Source organism: Stenella coeruleoalba (assembly GCF_951394435.1).
Source record: "Stenella coeruleoalba genome assembly, chromosome: 13".
NCBI classification, from domain to species: Eukaryota; Metazoa; Chordata; class Mammalia; order Artiodactyla; family Delphinidae; genus Stenella; species Stenella coeruleoalba.
Window position 1 is genome coordinate 1,423,487 of NC_137159.1, and position 20,057 is coordinate 1,443,543.

The 20,057-nt window shown below is 50.8% G+C and overlaps 1 protein-coding gene across 3 annotated transcripts in view; it reads right to left on the minus strand.

Annotated features, from left to right (window-relative positions):
• LIMS1 (LIM zinc finger domain containing 1) overlaps window positions 1-20,057 on the minus strand; it is a 94,325-nt gene that overhangs the window by 54,724 nt on the left and 19,544 nt on the right. Inside the window, exon 1 of one of the 3 annotated variants that reach the window (XM_079940141.1) lies at window positions 9,663-9,769. The exons of the other annotated variants lie outside the window; for them this stretch is intronic. The gene's annotated coding sequence lies outside the window, so the exon portion shown is untranslated. Of the gene's footprint in view, window positions 1-9,662; window positions 9,770-20,057 lie in introns of those variants that run through there. 3 annotated transcript variants of the gene reach the window in all.

A 20,057-nucleotide genomic window follows, 5' to 3' on the forward strand; every position in this document is an offset into this window, starting at 1 on the left:
ACTGGCTTAACTGCGGTCCATTCATCCCTGGGGGGGAGGGCGTGCAGCGGCGCTCGCCCGACCCCGCATCCTGACCAAGCTGCACCTCGCACTCCGCTGCCCCCTTCTCACCAGCCCAGCCACTGTGCAGAAGGTCACGTCGCCCCTCCCTTCGTACGCACGCCCTCCCAGGCCCCCCACGCCACCACCGCACACCCCGCTGTCCCCCGGTCCCTAGGCCCGCCCTTCTGCACTGGGCCAGGCGTGGTCGGTCAGCCTTGAACTCAGATCCCAGCCTGGGCAGGGGCTTACTGGAGAGTTTTTCTTCCTAAGGGATGGTTATACCCATGCCCCACGGAGCTGCTGTGAAAAGGACGTGGATTAATGGAGTAATAAGCACACTGGGAGTGCTCGATGAAAAACAAGTATCACATCATCATCGTTACTTCTTTTCCTCACTGCTGTCAAAGCTGTATTTTTTTTTTTTTTTTTTTTGCAGAATGTGGGCCTCTCACTGTTGCGGTCTCTCCCGTTGCGGAGCACAGGCTCCGGACGCGCAGGCTCAGCGGCCATGGCTCACGGGCCCAGCCGCTCCGCGGCATGTGGGATCTTCCCGGACTGGGGCACGAACCCGTGTCCCCTGCATCAGTAGGCGGACTCTCAACCACTGCGCCACCAGGGAAGCCCTGTATTTTTTTTTAAAATGCAAATCTGAGCATATTATGTTTCAGTTCGGAAGACGATGTCTATTTTCCAGGGGGAGAAGTCCAGAGACCCTGGTGTCACAGGAGACATAAGCCTTCACCACCTCCTTACCTGCGGCCTCACGTCCAGCCACTTCTCCCTCCCAGAGTCCACACGCTCTGCGTCTCCCTCTCGTGATGAGCTGCCAGACACCCCTGCCCCACTGGGCTGGTAGCAGATCTGGATCCCCACACGGTTCCACTCTGTGGGGACTCGCAGAGCTCCTGGAGGGGCTCCTGCAGACAAATCCTCCCCACGGCACCTGCCACCCTGTGGTGCTCGGAGGCAGCACACAGTGGGTCCACAGAAAAGCCTGCTGAACGACTGACGTTTGGAAACTCCGCAGAAACACAGGAATGTTGATCGATTTTTTTTAAAGTGTCTCACAAAATTGTGATCCTTTTTCTTACTAACGTATACACGACCGTAACTGGAGTTTACCCCAAAGAGGTGCGTGATTCATGGGGACAGCTGGCTGGGTGCTGGGAAGGTGAGCAGCTTCCCATAAAGAGGCTCTCCTTGGTGAATTTTCAGAAGCTTAAAAGCTTGACCTTCAGTTTCTGAAGGCTGGCAACCCCGTTTTGTCAGTTTGTCCAAAGTGGATGCGTCTCAGCAGTTGTGATTAACACGTGTAGAGCGGATGTGAAAACCAGGAATCCAGGCTGTAACCACCAGGCCAACGAACACACTCAGCTTGCATGACCAGCCCGTCCCCTCCGGGGTGCAGACCAGGTGAGAAGTCAGATCACCGTCAGAAGGTTTGTCTGGTGGGCGTCCTGGGGCATCACACGAGCTACCAGGTTTGCTGCGGGGGAACCTGGTGCTCAGGCCTCACCTGTTTCCTTCTGTTTCTTTCTACATTCAGTCACTCCATCCCTCAAGGTGACTACAGGTCTCTGTCCTGTACTGATTTCAAAGTCTGACCTCCTTCCTTCCTAAACTGCTCTTGGGCTCCTCACTGCTGTCCCCGAGTTGACATGGGCACAGAGAACCTGGGGACCGATGTCAGGACCATCCTTCACGACATAACCTAAGTGAGGCATCACTACAGCCCAACATGAAACGTTCCTCTGCTGACATTTAACCAACACGCCTGGCAGATGGCAGGTACACAGTAGATAACTGTGGATAAAGAGGAAAAGGCGGACAACGTAGGATATCAAGAGGAATAAACAGAAGTTTCAAAAAGAAAAAAAAATTTTTAATACAAAATATTTGACATTTTGAATGGGCACTTTCAGCTCAATACACACAGGTTTTCTAGGATGCAGGCAATATAAACCACCTCAGGTTAATTTCAGCAGAAGAGGTACTTAAAAAAGGATGTTGGGCTATTCACAGAACCTCCAGGATCAACAAGGCACTGAGCTCATAATAGCAAAGAGAGCCCCCTGCCCACCGGCCGGCCAGTCACAGATCTTCCCCAGGCGCAGACAGAACCGCAGGGGCGTCTGGCCCCCCAGCCCAGCCCCGCTGCAGCCACGTCCTCTAGGAATGATGGCAGGCATCCCTGCCTGCACCTCTGAACCCGACAGCCAGCAGTCACGCCTGGTCTCAGCGGCACCCGGGGCTGGCGAGGCCGGGGCGGGGGCTCAGCACCTCAAGTGGGAGCAGGACTCAGCATCCCCGGAGACTCACCAGATGGAGAAATCAACAAACAATGGGATTCCATTAAAAAGGAATGATGTAAATTAACCACCACTCCCAAACAAGAACAAACACAAACCTCCCCCCAGGGGAACTGCTCTCACCTGGTAGAGGTTCACATCTCTGACTGCCACGTGCTGACAAGATTCGGGCGGGCCCCGCAGCTCTACAGACACCCCAGCCCCCCCGCCCCCACCCCGCACCCTGGTCCTTGGTTGGCTCCAAGGAGCAGTGGGCAGGCGGCTCTGATGAGTCTCCAGTTTTCTTCCAGGACAGGAAGGAAGGAAGCTAGTTCATGCTGGTTACAAGAAATCCACTTGTGAGGATGGCGACCAAGAGAAGACTTGTTTCGATGTAGTTAAAGTATGTCACTACCTAGTCATTTCCACAGAACTGGATTTAACTTGCGAGGATCTGAACGCAGTGATGTCTAAAACCTGACAACGTTAAACAGCGTCTTCACGACTGCTAACCTCCTCCGCCGCAGGGTCAGCAGACTGTTTCTATAAAGGTCAGAGCGAGACTACTTCAGGCTCCGAGGGCCACACGGCCTCTGTCACGACTTTTCACCTGATCCTGTGGCTCAGAGGTGGCCCCGGACGACAGCAGACAAATGCTGGGCTGCGTCCCAAGACTGATGTTTAGGTTTCGTGTAATTTTCACATCTTCTTTTCATTTTTTTCAACCATTTAAAAACATCGAAACCATTCTTTGCTCACGGGCTGTGGGCCGGATTCATTACCCTGCAGACTGAACCACATCTGGCAAACTCACTCAAAGCACCATTTACTGGAGAGCCGCGAGAAAACAGATTTTTCTTTATAAGATGCTAACTCCTCAAGCAAAATATCCGACCCCACTTCCCCAAAGCGAATGCCCCGAAGAGCCACAATCACAGCCTCCACAAGGACGAGGGCGGAATTACAAGAGGAAAACAGGCTCCCAGCTTCCACTGCGCCTGCACACATGACAGCGTCAACACGGGGTCTGACCCGCGCACACGCGCCTGGCCGGGGCCTCACTCCCCACGGGACGACCTGCCCAGAGAGGAAGGTGACAGCTGCGGAGTCGGGGAAGAACAGGGAGTGCTGTGCTCGGGGCAGACACACCTTCCTCTCCCCAAATCGCTAGTGTCCAACAATCAGGACTCCATCCCACGCAAAATTCCAAACTGGGTGTTTTATCATCACTGACCTGCACCGAGATGCTCACCGCCCAGCTGCTCCGTCTTCAATCTCTCCTTCTAAGTATAGTACTAATCAATTTTTCCTTTCTCCCAGCTTATAAGAAGCCATAAGTTTCCTTCAATTCTATTAAAGCTGTGATAAGAAAAAAACATCTGGCATACTACTTTAAACTAAAACGTTAAGGATTGAAACTATAATTCCCCAGAACATTTTTACTTGACAGTTACCTTCATTATTCTGACCAACAACATGGAAATACCACCCACAACGGGAGGTATTTTTTAGCAGAAAGCTTTCTTTGCGCCTCAGATCACATGTAAGACCCACCTGGTGAAAAAATCCACTTGTAAAGTAATAAATTTGGCGAAAGTATATATTTATTTTGGTTCATTGTGAATCTGATATACTGGAAAATGACTAGTTGGAGGGTCTTGAGCCAGCTTCTTACACATCAGGTCCTGATTCTAACATGCCTGCCCTGCAGGGCTGAGGCAGGGGTCAGAGGTGACGTGCATCAGGTCCTGATTCTAACATGCGTGCCCCGCAGGGCTGAGGCAGGGGTCAGAGGTGACGTGCATCAGGTCCTGATTCTAACATGCGTGCCCCGCAGGGCTGAGGCAGGGGTGAGAGGTGACGTGCACAGCATCACACGGGGCAGGTACCCGTAACTGGCGGTTATCACCATAAACAGGACGTCTAAGAAAGAGCTTAGAATTTAATGTGTAGAACATGTAGGAGAAGGCTTTAAAAGAACAGTATTTCTGTTTGCATTATGGAAAATGAAGAAAAAGGAAACGAGCGCAAAGAAATTCTTCTGGCTGTGGAAGTGGAAAGACAGAGCCTGTGTGTGTCCCTGTCTCTCACACGGGCAAACACACACATACACAGGCACCTGCCGGAAAGTACCAGACCGCTCTGTGCTAGTGAATTTGCAGCTTATTGAGTTATCAAAATTCACAATATTTTAACTGTCCTATTTAATACAAGGCTTCTAAAAAAACCTCAGAAATGCAGTTGCCATTACAATCGTGTGTTGTGGTAGAGGCTGGGAGCACGAATAACCTGACGTTATAAGAAAATTTTCGTGTACGTGCTTCCGTGCATTTTTCTGTGAAGGTCTATAAGCCTCAGCGCCCCAGAGTGCTCTGGACTAGTAAGTCCAACTAAGACGGTAACGACCCATCCAACTGCTCCAAGCACCTCCAGACTCTTTCCTCCACGCCCTCGTTGTGCGCACCCCTACGAGGGATACAGGACAGGAGACTGAACCCACCCACATGTTATGTAATCATTTTACACTAAGCTAAGCTTCCTAAAGGGTCCGCCACGCCCCCACCCCGTCTGCACAGCGCTGTCATCAGGCACACCGTCACCTCCAGGGGATGCTACCACTGACGCGACCACCTGATCTAACATAAAACTCTCATCTTCTCACCTGTGCGACTGAGAAAACTGCGTGCGTCTTTCCAACTGGTTTGGCCAACCTACCGCTGTGGCGTGTCAAGGCTGAGAGAAGGGGCTGACAAAGCCAGAGTGATGGGGGGCAGGGGGAGGTCTCCTGCCTCAACAAACAGCCCCTCAGCCTCTCCAGTAAGTTTCAACTGTGAACCCGCATTCTGGAATATGACCCTGTGGGGTGGATTAAAAAGGCTGAGTTTAAGGATCATTTTCTGGACTTCGGAATTGAGGTTCAGTAAGATTAACTGCCCCCCGCAAACAAGCAAAAATACGTAAAGTGAGGGGACTCTGCTCTGGCCACTCGGCTCTGTTAACTTTAATTAGAACAAATTATTTTTGGTGTCCTGGATAGAGAGGATGCTTAATGATGTACAATCGCTAACCCTTAAAGGCTGCACATCGTTAAAAAGTATTTTACGAAAAGAGGGAAAGTAAGTTGTATTGAAAATCCTCATCTTTGCAGAGAATTGCCAAAATAAATAATTATTTTTAAAGCTATATTTGAGGTATATATTGAAGACTAACATTGAATAATAACTTATTTTTTTGCCCTTTTTTCTTATCTCAGCGCATCCTCAACAACTCATTTATGAATGGGAAAAAAATGAGGCTCTAAATCCTAACAAAGTGATGTCTCTTGCAGGAATAGAAAAATCCATCCTCAAATTCACAGCAACTTCAAGGAACCCCAAAAAGCCAAAACCATTTTGAAAAAGATGAAGTTGGAGGTCTCACACTTCCTGATTTCAAAACTTACTACAAAGTTCCAGTAATCTAAATAGTGCAGTGCTGGCATAAGGACAGACACACAGACCAATGGAAGAGAACGGAGGGCCTGGGAATAAACCCTCACAAATATGGTCAAGTGATTTTCAACAAGGGTGCCAAGGCCACTCAATGGGGAAAGTGCAGTCTTTTCAACAAATGGTGTTGGGGAAAATGTATATCCACACGCAAAAGACTGAAGTTGGACTCTTAATCTCATACTATAAACAGAAATTAACTCCAAATAGCCCAAATAAAACTCTTAGAAGAAAATATAGGAGAAAAACTTCATGACAGTAGCTTTGGTTATGATTTATTGGGTATGACACCACAAGCACAGGCAACAAAAGTAAAAACAGACAATGGGAACTGCACCATCATTATAAACTTCTGTGCATCAAAGGACACAATCAACAGAGTGAAAAGGCCACCTACAGAATGGGAGAAAATATTTGAAAATCACGTATCTGATAAGGAGTTCATATCTGGAATCTATAAAAAACTCACACAACTCAACAACAGAAACCAACCAGATTAAGTGGGTATAGAGGGGAAAAGACTGGAAGACAGAAGTGAAGTGGGGCAAAGAGGACAAAGTAGGCAGAACCACAGGAAGAAAAGGAGGAAGGGGAAATTCCAAGAACATTTAAAAATACTTTCTGCTTTGCTGGAAGAGACGTGTGCACTGTGGTGGATCTCGCCCGCAGAGGAGCTGAGATCCGTGGAAATTCCCATGTAAGGACGCCTGCTTGTGGCTGTTTCCGCAGGCGGACGCTACAGCTGCTCATCTGAGTAAGGCATTAGGCATCTGGAGGAAAAGATTCTTTGGCACCAGTGTCCATATATACATTAAAGGCTGTGGTTTCCATTCTTAATGGCCAGTAGATTTGCCAAGACAAGTCATGCCACCCAAGTATGTGGTTCAGCGCCTGGCAGTCAAGGTCTCACAGTTTTCCTGTGGTCACTGCTGGCAGTGGAGACTGAGGCCGCGTGACTTTACTGCTCTCCACGAACGGCCCCTCAGTCAGGAACGTGCTCACACGTGCGGTGACGTTCTGCCATCCGTAAATGGGACCTTTCTATCTCAGGCGAAGCTGCTTCCTGCCCACCCAGAATCCCTCCCAAGGGCTTCAAACAGAGCTCTACGTTTAGATGAGTCTCAGTAACCTCTCCTTAGGTCTACGCTGTGCAGCTTGGTAGCTACCAGCCACACACAGCAACTCAGGGGAGGCGAGTCCAAACTGAGGCATGCTGTAAGTGTAGAATACATTCAGGATTCCAAAGATTTAGTTCCCCAAAGCCTAAAGCATCTCAGTAATTGTTAATGTGACCACAGGATGTATATAGTTGGGACACGATAATAGTTTGGCATTTTGAGTTAAACCTAACATATTATTCAAGTTAGTTTCACCTGTTCCTTTCTGCACGTGGCTGCTAGGAAAACTTAAACTACACAGTGGCCGTGGCTCACGTGACATGTTATTGGACAGGCCGTTCTAGATAAGGTCACAGGCCCCGTTTAAGGAATCAAGAAATGTGGCCCAGAAATCATCCTGAGGCCAAGGCACTGAAAACTCAGGCGACCCCGTCCAAACTCAGGGTAACAGGAGCCTTTGATTCCTTTCACTGTAACCGCACGGCCCGGGGTGGGGCTGGGAGGGCAGCCTGGGCTGGGACCCCTACCCTCATCAGCTGGGGCAGGTTCGACTCCGGCCGTAACGCGCGCACATGAAGCTCCCTCGGGGGTTGCCAAGGACTAGAACCAAAGGAAAGCATTTCCACAGTCAGCATGGGGAAGCGCGTTCTCAGTAAGGGTGCTGCCCTTTCCTTTAAGGTCTTAGAAATCCTGTGGACACGCTCAGTGGCTGATTCAGTCACCCCGGGGTTAGTCAGAGAGCCTGGATCCTGAGTCTCTTTTTTTCCTTCCTCTCCACTCCAACCACGTCCATGGAATTCAGCCTCACAGGGCAGGGCGTGTGCAAAGCTTCCCGGGCGAACCCATCCCCTCCCACAGCTGCACTGCTGGCTCCGGTCCTCCGTCAGCTTCTCCCACCTCCTCGCGCTGGTCCATGAACTCACAAATCAGTACAATTAACTCCAAACTTCTGGTGGCGGCTCATGTTCTCCTTAGGACCGTTATTAATAACTGGCTGCTACCGCCCACATTTAAGTGTAGCTCTGCCAGAACTGTAGCTACTTCCTGCCCACGCCTGCAGTCTCCTAAGACGCATGGATACGTCTTTTATTCACCACAGGGTCTGATCAGATGCACCACAAATGAAGACCTTCACAGTGGCCTGAGAAATAAGTAAAGTCAGACTCAACACTGACTTTCAATTACTGGCCAGGCCAATCAGGATTACAAGGAACGAAAAGCACCCTGACTAAGATATCCTGACTTGGCAGTCTGGACTTTATTTCTGGCTGGTTTGTGGAAAGGCCGCTTTTATGATTTCCTTGCAGCTGTTGCTAGCAACGTGCTGGGCTGGCAGCCCCGACTGGATTTCCTGCTTCGGTGATGCCATTTTCTGTTTTTTTTTTTTTTTTTTTTTTTGCGGTTCGCGGGCCTCTCACTGTTGTGGCCTCTCCCGTTGCGGAGCACAGGCTCCGGATGCGCAGGCTCCAGATGCACAGGCTCAGCGGCCATGGCTCATGGGCGCAGCCGCTCTGCGGCATGTGGGATCTTCCCGGACTGGGGCACGAACCCGTGTCCCCTGCATCGGCAGACGGACTCTCAGCCACTGCGCCACCAGGGAAGCCCCTTGCTATTTTTTTTTTTTGATGATGCCATTTTCTTATTCTCCACCCAACTTTCCCCAAATATTCACCATCACTTATTACGAGTGCCAACCCTTCTGAAGGTCTGGCTTAAGGAAGCTCACTGTGCGTGGATCCCTCCCAAAAGGACAGCAAGGTCAGGTCGGGGCAGGGGGAGTGGAGGGGGAACTGCAGGATTGCCCCCCAACCACGCCCCTTTAGAGAAGGTGGAGGAGGGGCAGGGCAGAGGCAGGAAGGGGAAGGGAAGAGAGGGGAGAAGACTGAAGGAGGAAAAGGCCAAAGGAAGAAAGAGAAGGTCTGTGCAGCAGCGGTCGGGCTGCGGAGGCTCTGAAGAGGAGAGATTCTCAGGTGCTAAACAGAACGCGGTTCCTTCCAACCCTGAGACACGCTCAAATGGTGCAGAGTAGGGCTTCCCTGGTGGCGCAGTGGTTGAGAGTCCGCCTGCCGATGCAGCGAACACGGGTTTGTGCCCCGGTCTGGGAGGATCCCACATGCCGCGGAGCGGCTGGGCCCGTGAGCCATGGCCGCTGAGCCTGCACGTCGGGAGCCTGTGCTCCACAACGGGAGAGGCCACGACAGTGAGAGGCCCGCGTACCGCCAAAAAAAATTCATGTAATAAAATGCCAAAAAGCATCCCTAAGGTCTTTTATAGAAAAAGTCTCTGCAGGACCATAAACTCTATGGCACTGAACATTATCAAGGTTGTTAATATTTTCTCTGCAAACATAGAGTATAACCTCCCTTTCTCACCCACCCTTGCTGTGAAACCCATAAAACATACAGTTGCTTTTACAGACATTTGACAATACACACCCACAGGAAGTAACAACCACATCGTTGCCCTCTGCAGCAAGAAGCAGACATTAGCACGGCCAATGTCATGGTAGGAGACCATTCTGCTACTGTACTTGCAAGTTTAGACCAGTGTCTTTGAGGTTTGCTTTCAAATGACTGAGAAGGACAGGTCAGGGGGGAAACAAACCCAGAAACACAGCAGAAGCCTGCGACTGGCTGCTCTGGGCCGTCACCTCCACTGCTCTGGAGGCCACTGCCCATCTTCTCCCCTGCACACGCATGGCCACACCTCTGCAAAGAGGTCCTTACCTGCTGCCTCCAGACTCAGGAATGGGGGACCCCTCTCTGTGCGTCTGCCCTTACCCGCTTCATTTATCAGGGCTCCAGAAGCTGGGTTCCCATCACAGCGAGCTATCTTTAAAGCTCCTGTTTCCTACACTGCACAGAACTTCCTCATCTCAACTCAGTGTCTGTTGCCCCGAACTATATTTAAGCTGATGAAGCCACATCAGGGTTCTTCCTGCACGCAGTCGAGCCACGTGACAGTGTTACACGATAACCCCGCAGCCCCGAAGCAAGACAACACCCCCAGTGTCACAACTCACATCCTGTTGGCTTGTTTTACATACTTTACTAAGTCAAGAAGTTCATCCACAAACTTACTGAAAGCATTTGTAATATGCAGGAAAATATTGAGGAAAATAAATAATAACTGGTCAGCACGCAAGGAGCTGAACCCCTTTGGGTCTTGACGACACCTTCACATGTGAACTGACCGAGCATCTCTGAAGCCTTCTCTGGCACATCAGGTCAAGCAGCTGGTCTTTATTCATCTTTCTGGTGATGTGGCCCAACCCAGAGCCGGGCGGCCGCCCTCTGTCACGCCAAGCGGTGGAAACTGCTCCTTCTGTCCTGGCTGACTCACAGCCAGGGCCGCCTCGTGCCAAGTTTCCACGGAAGAATAAAGGGGTCTTTGCTGGAGATGCAGGAAGAACTCGGGAGCCACTAGGTCAACCTTTCTGCAAGAACACGGCTTCCCCACCGGGATTCACCGAGAACACAAGGCCGGTCCTTAACCGCCTCCTTTACTACAGAGCAGATTCCTGGGTTACAGGCCCTGAGGCTAATCTTTGAAAACAAGAAAACAACCCATGGCCTCTGCTTGTCCTCCAGCATGGCAGGCCCCTTGCAGGGCATCTGACCTCAGGGGGTCTGGCGCCTAGTAGGCAAGCCAGAGCAGAGAAAGCTCTGAGATTCGGGGCTCAGCCCTGAGCTTCACCCTGACCCTCAGGACTGGTGGGGATTTCTCACACGATACACGCACAGTAAACTTCCAGCCAGGATCTTCCTCTGGGGTCTTCCCTGGTGGCGCAGTGGTTAAGAATCCGCCTGCCAATGCAGGGGACACGGTTTCAAGCCCTGGTCTGGGAAGATCCCATGCACCGCAACCAAGAGTAGCCCCCGCTCGCCGCAACTACAGAAAGCCCATGAGCAGCAACGAAGACCCAACGCAGCCAAAAATAAAATATAAAATAAATAAATAAACCTTAAACAAAAAAAAAAGGGAGAATCTTCCTCTGGCCTTGATTTTTACGCCCTTTCAGGAAGCGGGCAGTGCAGGCCAGTCTGTGGGGAGAAACAGGCCCTCGTCCCCAATTCCTGCCCCAGACACAAACCCTGGGAAGCAGCCAGGATCTCTCTCAGGAGGAGAACAGAACGGAAGTCTCAGGAGCTGCAGCCCCAGGATGTGGAATTCTCCCTAAGAATGTAGCTTACGCCGCTGCAGTTAACACCCAAGAGGGGAACGCTCACATCTTGGCCCCATTCGTGACTGATCACAGGCACCGCAAAGGACACCCACAGGGTGTGTGGGCAGGGTGTCCAGACGGCCACCTGGAGCCCCTCCTCCTTTCCAGATGGTTCTCTAAGGGCAGCCCAGTCGTTCTCCAACTCTCTGCCGTCAGGAGACACCTCTTACCTTTTAAAAGACAAAACCAGGAGGCCGTTCTCAATCCTTCCCTCATGTTTGACTTTATAAACAAGGCTCCCCAGCAAGTCCCAACTCGATTCCCTCAGCCTCCAGACGGCCCCGCCCGCATCAGGGTCACCCATCACTGTCTCCTGCAGGACCCCTTCCACTCCCGCCTTTAGGAGAGAGAAGCCCCCTTTCTGGCCCCACTGTCTCCCCGTGACCCCCATCCTCACGGCTCTACTACCTCCTCTGCGCCAGCAACGCCAACCAGACCCCCCCAACTTCACAGTCAGGCACCAAACTGTCTGCGGGCTACTTCTACGCGACATCCTCACCAGCAACTCAAAGCCCGGAGGATTAAATGAAACTGCCCGCGCCGGCGCCTGCACCCTCCGGGTGAGCCTCCTGTGGCCCGGCCATGCGCTCCAGCCACTAGCCGGTGAGCTCCCGGCCACCCGTGCCTTCCTGTCCTCAGACCCCCCCCCCCCACTTCTGCTCAGTCTGGCTCCTGAGCAGTTTTCCCATTTCTTCTCTCCTACGTCACCGTTGTTGGACCCCTGCTGCCCGCCTGGCCTGCGATTCCCGGGTGCCCGGATCGCGTGCCCGGCCGGTACCTGTGATCAACCCCCAGAGACCCGGCCAGCAAGGACTCCCCAGGAAGCGGGCCCCTAACCAACCGGCTCCGCTCAGCACGGAAGCTCACCTGCAGCCCCCGGCCCACCCCGCCCCCATCCTCTTCTCTGGACACTCCCGCCACTCAGGCAGTGCAGCCCGGCAGCTGCACACGCGCGCGCACACACACACACACGCGCACACGCACAGACACACACAGGCACGCGGTGCGGGGGGCTGCAGCGCACACTGGACTCTCGGCCAGTAAGATCCTCCCCACGTGCCCTCACCGACATCCCTGCACACGGCGGGGGCACCGGGTTCGCAGGACCCCGACCCTCGCGCTTCTGCTGCACGGCTTCCTTTCCTGCGCTCCGGGGAGCTGGACTCCCGCCCGTCCAGGCCCTGGGCCCATGCCTGGCACACACTGGGCACTTGGCAAAGTTCAACGAAACCGAGCCTGTAGGAGGGGTGGCGGTTTGAACCTCTTGGATGAGGACGGTGGTGCAGGTGGAAATTCCAGACTCCTTACGGCCCCCAGGGAGAAGCGTCAGAAGACAGCCGCGGAGGTCAGAGCACAGCCGCCACGTTAAAGCCTGGTTCTCAAGAACAGGATGCCTCTCAGAGCGGGGACAGGGCTGTCACCCTGGAGCTGGACAGGGGCTGCAGCGCACAGCGGTGCCTGGTACACCCGCAGGCGGACAGCAAACAGGGAGGCCCACAGCCGAGGCCCAGCATCCTCCACCAGGTGGAGCTTCCGCTCCGTGTCACCCCTGCCTCAGGCTGGACGCCTGGTAACGGGACCCGTCTTCTCCGTCTGGCCGCGGCCAAGCTTGTGTTTTCCTTGGCAGGCCTCACACAGACAGAAAGCAGTCAGGTTAAATGCCTTCCACGGGGTACCCCTGAGTGCACATGGATCGCGTTCCATGTCCTTGCATGTCTTTCCCTCTCTGCCTTTTAAAAACTCTGGAGTAATTTCACCCAACTTGTTTTACTCAATCTATCAAGTGCTACTGAATCTCTCCATCTTTAAATACTCTTCTTAATCCTGACTATGAAACCGATTTATAACCCCCCAAATCTGTCATATTCATCCCTATATAAGCTTTCCCTGAGGTCTCTGCTCTATTTCACTGGAAAAAATATTAGTTTGCTTTACCAGCCATCTCTCATTTAAAAACAAAAAAACAAAACAAAACAAAAACCTTTCCAACAGATTGTAATCAATGTCTTAAAGGCTTTGAGCTTCTAAATAGGATAAAAAAGAAATTAATACCACTTATGAGAGTAAAGATTAAAGTAAAATCCAAGCAAACTTTGCTTCACTCAATTGACAAATCTCAGGGCATTCCCAGAAAACTTAGTGTTAATTAAAACTGTGTAAAAGTACTCTGTGATCATATCTAAGATAAAAGTATGTGCTATGCTCAGAGAATTATAAAAACGTTTTTCCCCTTTTTGTTTTAACTTGAACCACAGTCCTGTCTGTGGATGCAAACTTTGTGACATCCAGCATCGCTGACATTATCCTGCATCCCTGGCCCCATCCAGCATCCCTGATCCCATCCAGCATCCCCGATCCCATCCAGCAACCCCGATCCCATCCAGCAACCCTGGCCCTAGCCAACTCCATATCTACATGCCCCAAACCATCAAGGTAACAAAAAATGCCCACAAGTTCCCAGTGGCTCCTTAGGGAACAGCTCTAGCCCCACTGAGAACTACTGACCTGGAGGATTTTTGAGGCCATCAAGCTACCTAACGGCAAAAGCGCTGACTATCTGAGGGACCCTCTGTTGCAGGCCTCCCCTCCACCCCAACCCCCTGCTCTGCCTGCCCCTCCCCCACCGAGTGCAGACGAACGTCTCACTGGCCTCGGCCCAGTCCCTCTGCCCCCTGAGGCAGGTGTCCTGTTAGTGTCACCCTGCAGTTTCTCCTGTCCTGTTGGCACCTCTTTGGGGCTGGGTTTGGCTACAGACTCAAGAATGTTGTATCCCACATTATCCAAGCAGCCCCCCTGACTCTCAGGAAAGACTAAACAACCCTGGGGACTCAGATTCTGACTTCTCGATAGTCATTACAGATCAAAACATACAATTCTTTAGAGGAAAGAGGGCCTAAGAGGAAAAGGGAGCACAGGAGGGTGCAGCTGCACTGCCCCGCCCACAGGTCAGCGTCCTGTCCAGACCCTCAGCCCCACGACGGCAGGACCATGAGGCCGCGGCGGAACAAAGTCCCCGACAAACTCCCCGGAGGGAAGGGGAGAGCTGAGGACATCGGGATGGCTACAAGGCCGGGAACAGAGAGGGAACCATGCTGGGTGGGCGTGAGTGCGGAGCCAGGCCTGGCCGCACAGGCGTCGGGCCAAGCTTGCTGCCTCCTGTTGCCCCTGTCTGAAGAAAGGTTAGTTCCCGTTTTTATCCTATGTCTGCAAATGTATAAAAAAAAAAGGGAGGCATGGGTGTGGTTGGGGGAGGGGTGAGGAGGCCAAGCACAGAGGATCTGGGGGCGATAAAAACGCTCTGCATGCAGAGGCCATAACGGTGGATGCACGTCATTACACATTTCTCAAAAGCCACAGCACGTACCACGCCAAGAGTGAACCCTAACGTAAACTAGGGACCATGATCTATCAAGGTAGGTTCATCAATTATAATAAATGCACCATCGGGGGGGAGTCTGGGCGGGGGGGCAGGGGGTGTATGGGAAATCTCTGCGCCTGCCCAACTTTGCTGTGACCCTAAAACTACACTAAAAAATAAAGTCTTTAAGAAAAATTAGCAAGGCTGTAAAAACTGAATGATACTCAAGTAGTCCCCAACTCAAGCATCAAAAATTTGAAGCCAATTCTGTTTACAATTTTGCCATTTCCACAGGAGCCATATCATAAATTTCATTAATAAAATCATGACCAACCCACAAAAGCTTGCTCAAGTCCAAACTGTAGCTGAAAAGGGAGACGGCATAGCAGCAATCCAGGGATGATCACTTCGGACAAATTATGTCACACTCCTCGTCTGTAACACAGATATGGGAATACCCGCCATGGGAATTTCATGTGGTGTTCAAGTTCAAGTGAGAAAGTTACACCCGACAGTCATGAGTGACAACCCCCCGGAACCCAATCTGGGGCCGAGTGACAGGCAGAGGGGAGTCCAGGGTTCAGCAGCCTGGACCACGGGTACAGGGTCTGTGTGGAAGGGGGGGTCCTGGGCAGTGGGAGAGGGGCCAGAGGGAAAAGAGCCCCCAGCCAGGGCGCCTGTCGACACAGAGGAGAGGCGTCTGCTAAGTACGGGTCGTGGTGAGCAGGGAGCGCCTTACACAGCCCGTCACTGCCAAGTGCACATGCAAGAGCAACACCAAAAGGTTTCCAGAGCTTCAATCATCTGTTCTCCTGTGAAAAGTCTCTCCCTGATGTTATCTAGCTTTCTATGGCCCCTAGAGAAAGTTCATCCACTTAAAAATGGAAATTCAACCACAAAATTCATGTATTCTCTACCCTTAGGAAAAAGATATTCAAAGCCTTGGAAAATATCCAGACCTAATCCAAAGCAAAGTCCACAAAGAGAGCGGACTTTCAGCCTAATTCCCTGACACACGTAAACTGCACTCCCAAATGGATTTCCACTGTATTTGGATTCAGGCATCTTTTAAACCAGGAGCATGGAGACTGAATAAAGACTTTAAAGCATGATAAAAAAAAAAAAAGCCAAATTTGAGTTCAAACCCAGATCAGCCACCTACTACCTGGGAGAAAGGTCTTTAACTTCACTGAGCTTCTCAAAAACCTCTGGGAGCCTCACCATCACTGCTGGCTTTGATGGTGGTGGTGGGGGGGTCTCTCCTCTGCCCCTTCGTATCTTTGCTCAGAGGTCATGGCGGTGAAACCTTCCCCGACCTCCCACCCCAGACCTTCCTCTAACTTACGTCTCTACCCATCACTTATCACCATCTAATGCGTCTCATTTGTTTGGTTATGATCTCTCCCCACAACAAAGACATAAGCCCCCTGAGTATGGGGAGTTTCATCTGCTCTACTTCCTGCTGTATCCCCAGAGACTGGGACATATCTGGCCCAGGGTGAGGTTTCAGACATATTTAACTGAATATGTGAATTCAAGTGAATTAATTCACCCCTCCGCTGAGAATCATACACTGTGTAATCAAACAGAATTTTATTCCAGAGATGTAAGGATGGTTCAATATCAGGAAATCAATCAATGTGATACAGCACATTAACAAAATGAAGAATAAATATCATATGACCATCTCAGTAGATGCAGAGAAAGCCTTTGAGAAAATTCAGCATCTATTCATGAAAAAGAACCTCTCAACAAAGTGGGTACGGAGGGAACATACCTCAACATAATAAAGGCTGTACATGACAATCCCATAGCTAACATCATAAAAATAAAAATGTTTTGCACACTGACCGGCACACAGTAAGTACTCAACTATTGTTAGTTTCCTTTCAGTTCCCAAGTCAAGATAATTGGCCAACAGCTGCTGAACACTCCAAGTGGGAAACTCTAACAGCATGGTCAAAAGATCACTCTACCCAGTGAAACAAACAGGAAAAGCAGAGTTGCCTATCACAGTACTACTCAGTGTAGCTGCGACCGTGAGAGTTTCTTTTCAACCTACAATGAGATCAGCGCAGAAGTTGAGAACAGGTATAAAGTTACTAATTTGACAGAGAAATTTCACATCTTCTGAATCTAAAAAGAAAAAAATTGAGATTTGTACTCATATGATTTTTTTTCACTTCATTTTTCTAGTAACCCATTTTTATTGTCTTTTACAGAAGCATCGGTCCACAATGGACCGGAATTTTTTTTTTTTTTTAAAGAAAAGCCTCACCCTTCACTACAGTCTGGAAAGCACTGGTCACGCACACCTGCCGGGGCCCAGGAAGCCGCAGAGAACCAGCAAAGCTCGCTCGCACTGCATGTGCGGAACTGCAGATCGGGCCGGGCTCTAGGCCAAGAGAGGATGGACGAGGGGCGGGCAGAGACGTAGGCTCGGCCAGGAGCTGCCTCTGGGGTCCAGGCGGGTTCCAGAACATAAGAGAATTCCCTAAGACAACGTTTCTCAGATTCTCCTATGACTGCAGTGGCAAAGGAATCAGAGGCCCGGGGGGAGAGGATGACAAAGGAGCACGAGGGGCCTTGGGGCTGATGGGCTGCAGGGAACCACCCTGTTGGCAGAGATGATGTCACGAGGAAAAACTGACAGTGTGAAGCTCAGTACGCAGCTTACGTGCACCAGTTACACCCCAGTACAGGGAAATTCCTGGAAGGCGAAGGAGAGACATAAGGCACAGAAGATGGATGCGAACTCAGGTCAGGATGAACAGGCTGCAGTTCCTCAAGTCCTCCGTCCCCAGCAGCTCTGATGGGCCACGTGCAGCACCGCCAGCGCGCAGACATGAGCTGCAGCGCACTCGCTGCTCGTGTGTCTGTGTCTCATCACGGTTTTGCACCCGCTGCACTAAATTCACACTGTCCGGGAGAACTTCACCCTTTACCCACCTTTTCTAACAGGTAAGGGTCAGTGGTGACCTACAGGTGACCCTGTAGGTTAAGGGTCCTTAACCTACAGGCAGGCTGTTGGTCGGATCTGGCCGAGCTCCCGAAGGACACACGACTCCGAGGGAGACCTTCCCCGTCGGCCACTTGCAGAACTGTCTCTGGGCTGCCTGCCCCTCCACCCCCGGAGCAGCTCCCCCAGATGAGGACTTGAGCCCACACCTCTGTGTGTGTACCTTCTCATCATACAGGATTATGTGTCAAATGCGCAAAGCTAAAGAGCGAGAGCCTTCCAAGAAAGAGCAGATGAAATGTTTGAGGTTCACTGTCTAAAACAGTGGTCACTCTCTTTTACCACCGGCTGGGAGCGTTTCCGGAACGTCACGTGAGGCTGCTTCGGTCCCTCCTGAACGCGACCCCAGAGGAAGGTATCACAGCGTCTCCGTGGGACTGCACTGCCCACCTGGCGTCAGTCGTGTGGGGATGAGCGACTACAGCCGTCCGTGTCTATTTTCGGGGGTATCCACACTGTTTGCAAACAGCTCCAAGACAACATCCAGAATAGTGGAACAGGGATGAAACGTGGCTCAAGACACTTCTCAGTTACCATCCGCCCCATGGGACCCACAGAAGTCCTGCTACTTCCACACAAGACGCAATGTGGTCGAGGACCTAGACCCATAAACTACATAGTAATTCACCCCAGCCTTAAAAGACCTCTCTCTTCCTGCAGATAACCTCCAAAGACTATCTAAAAAGACCACCTTGGGCTTCCCTGGTGGCGCAGTGGTTGAGAGTCCACTTGCTGATGCAGGAGACACGGGTTCGTGCCCTGGTCCGGGAAGATCCCACATGCTGCGGAGCGGCTGGGCCTGTGAGCCATGGCCGCTGAGCCTGCGCATCCAGAGCCTGTGCTCCGGAGAGGCCACTGTGGGAGAGGCCTGCGTACCACAAAAAAAAAAAAAAGAGAAATGCCAGAACAACAGAGGCATTGAGCACTATAAAAACATGAGCAAGCTCTGCTGGGCTGTTAGAACGGAGCCTACAGTCCAAGGGAGGGAAGGGTAAACACTTGTACATCTGTGATTACCTGCCAGTAGACATCAGGGACGCTGCAGCAAGAATGCCCACAATGACCTTCCTCTCGCTCCTGAACCTGCAATGTCTCAGGTGTCTAACACTCCACGGTCATTTCTCTTTGCTGGTAAGTGTTAACATCTAATGGTCCAAGGTCATCTCTCTTTGCTGGAAAGCATTACTATCTAACAGTCCAAGGTCATCTCTCTTTGCTGGAAACTGTTAATAGAGCAGTAGGATCTTGTATTTTACGTCTTTATTTCATTAGACATTCAGCCCTTTGTTTTTCGTGCATCATAAAGATGCTGGGTTTGCTGGAAGAAATAAATCAATTCTTTCTCAAACACACACACAAAGTTGGGTACCTTGACATCGAAAATCTCATGAAGCATTTTACACTTCAAACTTTGAAACTTTAACTTACAGAAACTGCCTATTCTCTAATTTTGATTAAAGAGGGTAATATATATGAATCTGACACTATGTCCAACATGTTATGAAAAGGTCAGTTCATGAGTCCCGTGTTAAAACTGTTAAGTCCTTGCAATCAACGAGAAAAACATGGTCCCAAGAAGAAAGGCACAGGTTCACCTTGTAATCTGTTTCTAAATATAAATAACTCATTTTTTAAAATAAATTTATTTATTTATTTATATTATATTTTTGGCTGCCTTGGGTCTTTGTTGTGGTGCATGGGCTTCTCATTGCTGTGGTTTCACTTGTTGCAGAGCACAGGCTCTAGGCGCATGGGCTTCAGTAGCTGCAGCACACGGGCTCAGTAGTTGTGGCTCGTGGGCTCTAGAGCACAGGCTCAGTAGTTGTGGCGCACGGGCTTAGTTGCTCCCGGATCAGGGCTCGAACCCTTGTCCCCTGCACTGACAGGTGGATTCTTAACCACTGCGCCACCAGGGAAGCCCCAACAACTCATTTTTAAAAAGACTCAAGTTTTTAACACTTTGGCTATTCCTCAAAAAGTTAAACACAGAATAACCATATAATCCAGCAATTCCACTCCTAAGTATATAGTCAAAAGAATTCAAAGCAGGGACTCAAACAGACATTTGCACACCCATGTTCACAGCAGCATTACTCACTAAAGCCAAAAAGTGGAAGCAACCCACGTGTCCAAAACAGGTAAACGGATAAACAAAATGTGATCCACACATACAATGGAATGTAGTTCAGCTACAAAAGGAAGGAAATCCTGACACCTGCTACGACGTGACGAGCCTGGAGGACATTGTGCTCAGTGACATAAGCCAAACACTAAAAGACAGATCCTGTGGGACTCCACTTACACGAGTTCCCCAGAGTCATCAGATTCGTACAGACAGAAAGTAGGACAGAGCTCCCAGCGGCCAGAGGCAGGGGCACAGGAGTTAGCGTTTAACAGGGACAGGGTTTGTTTGGGATGACAAAAAGTTCTGGGGGGCTTCCCTGGTGGTGCAGTGGTTGAGTCCGCCTGCCGATGCAGGGGACGCGGGTCCGTGCCCCCGTCCGGGAAGATCCCACATG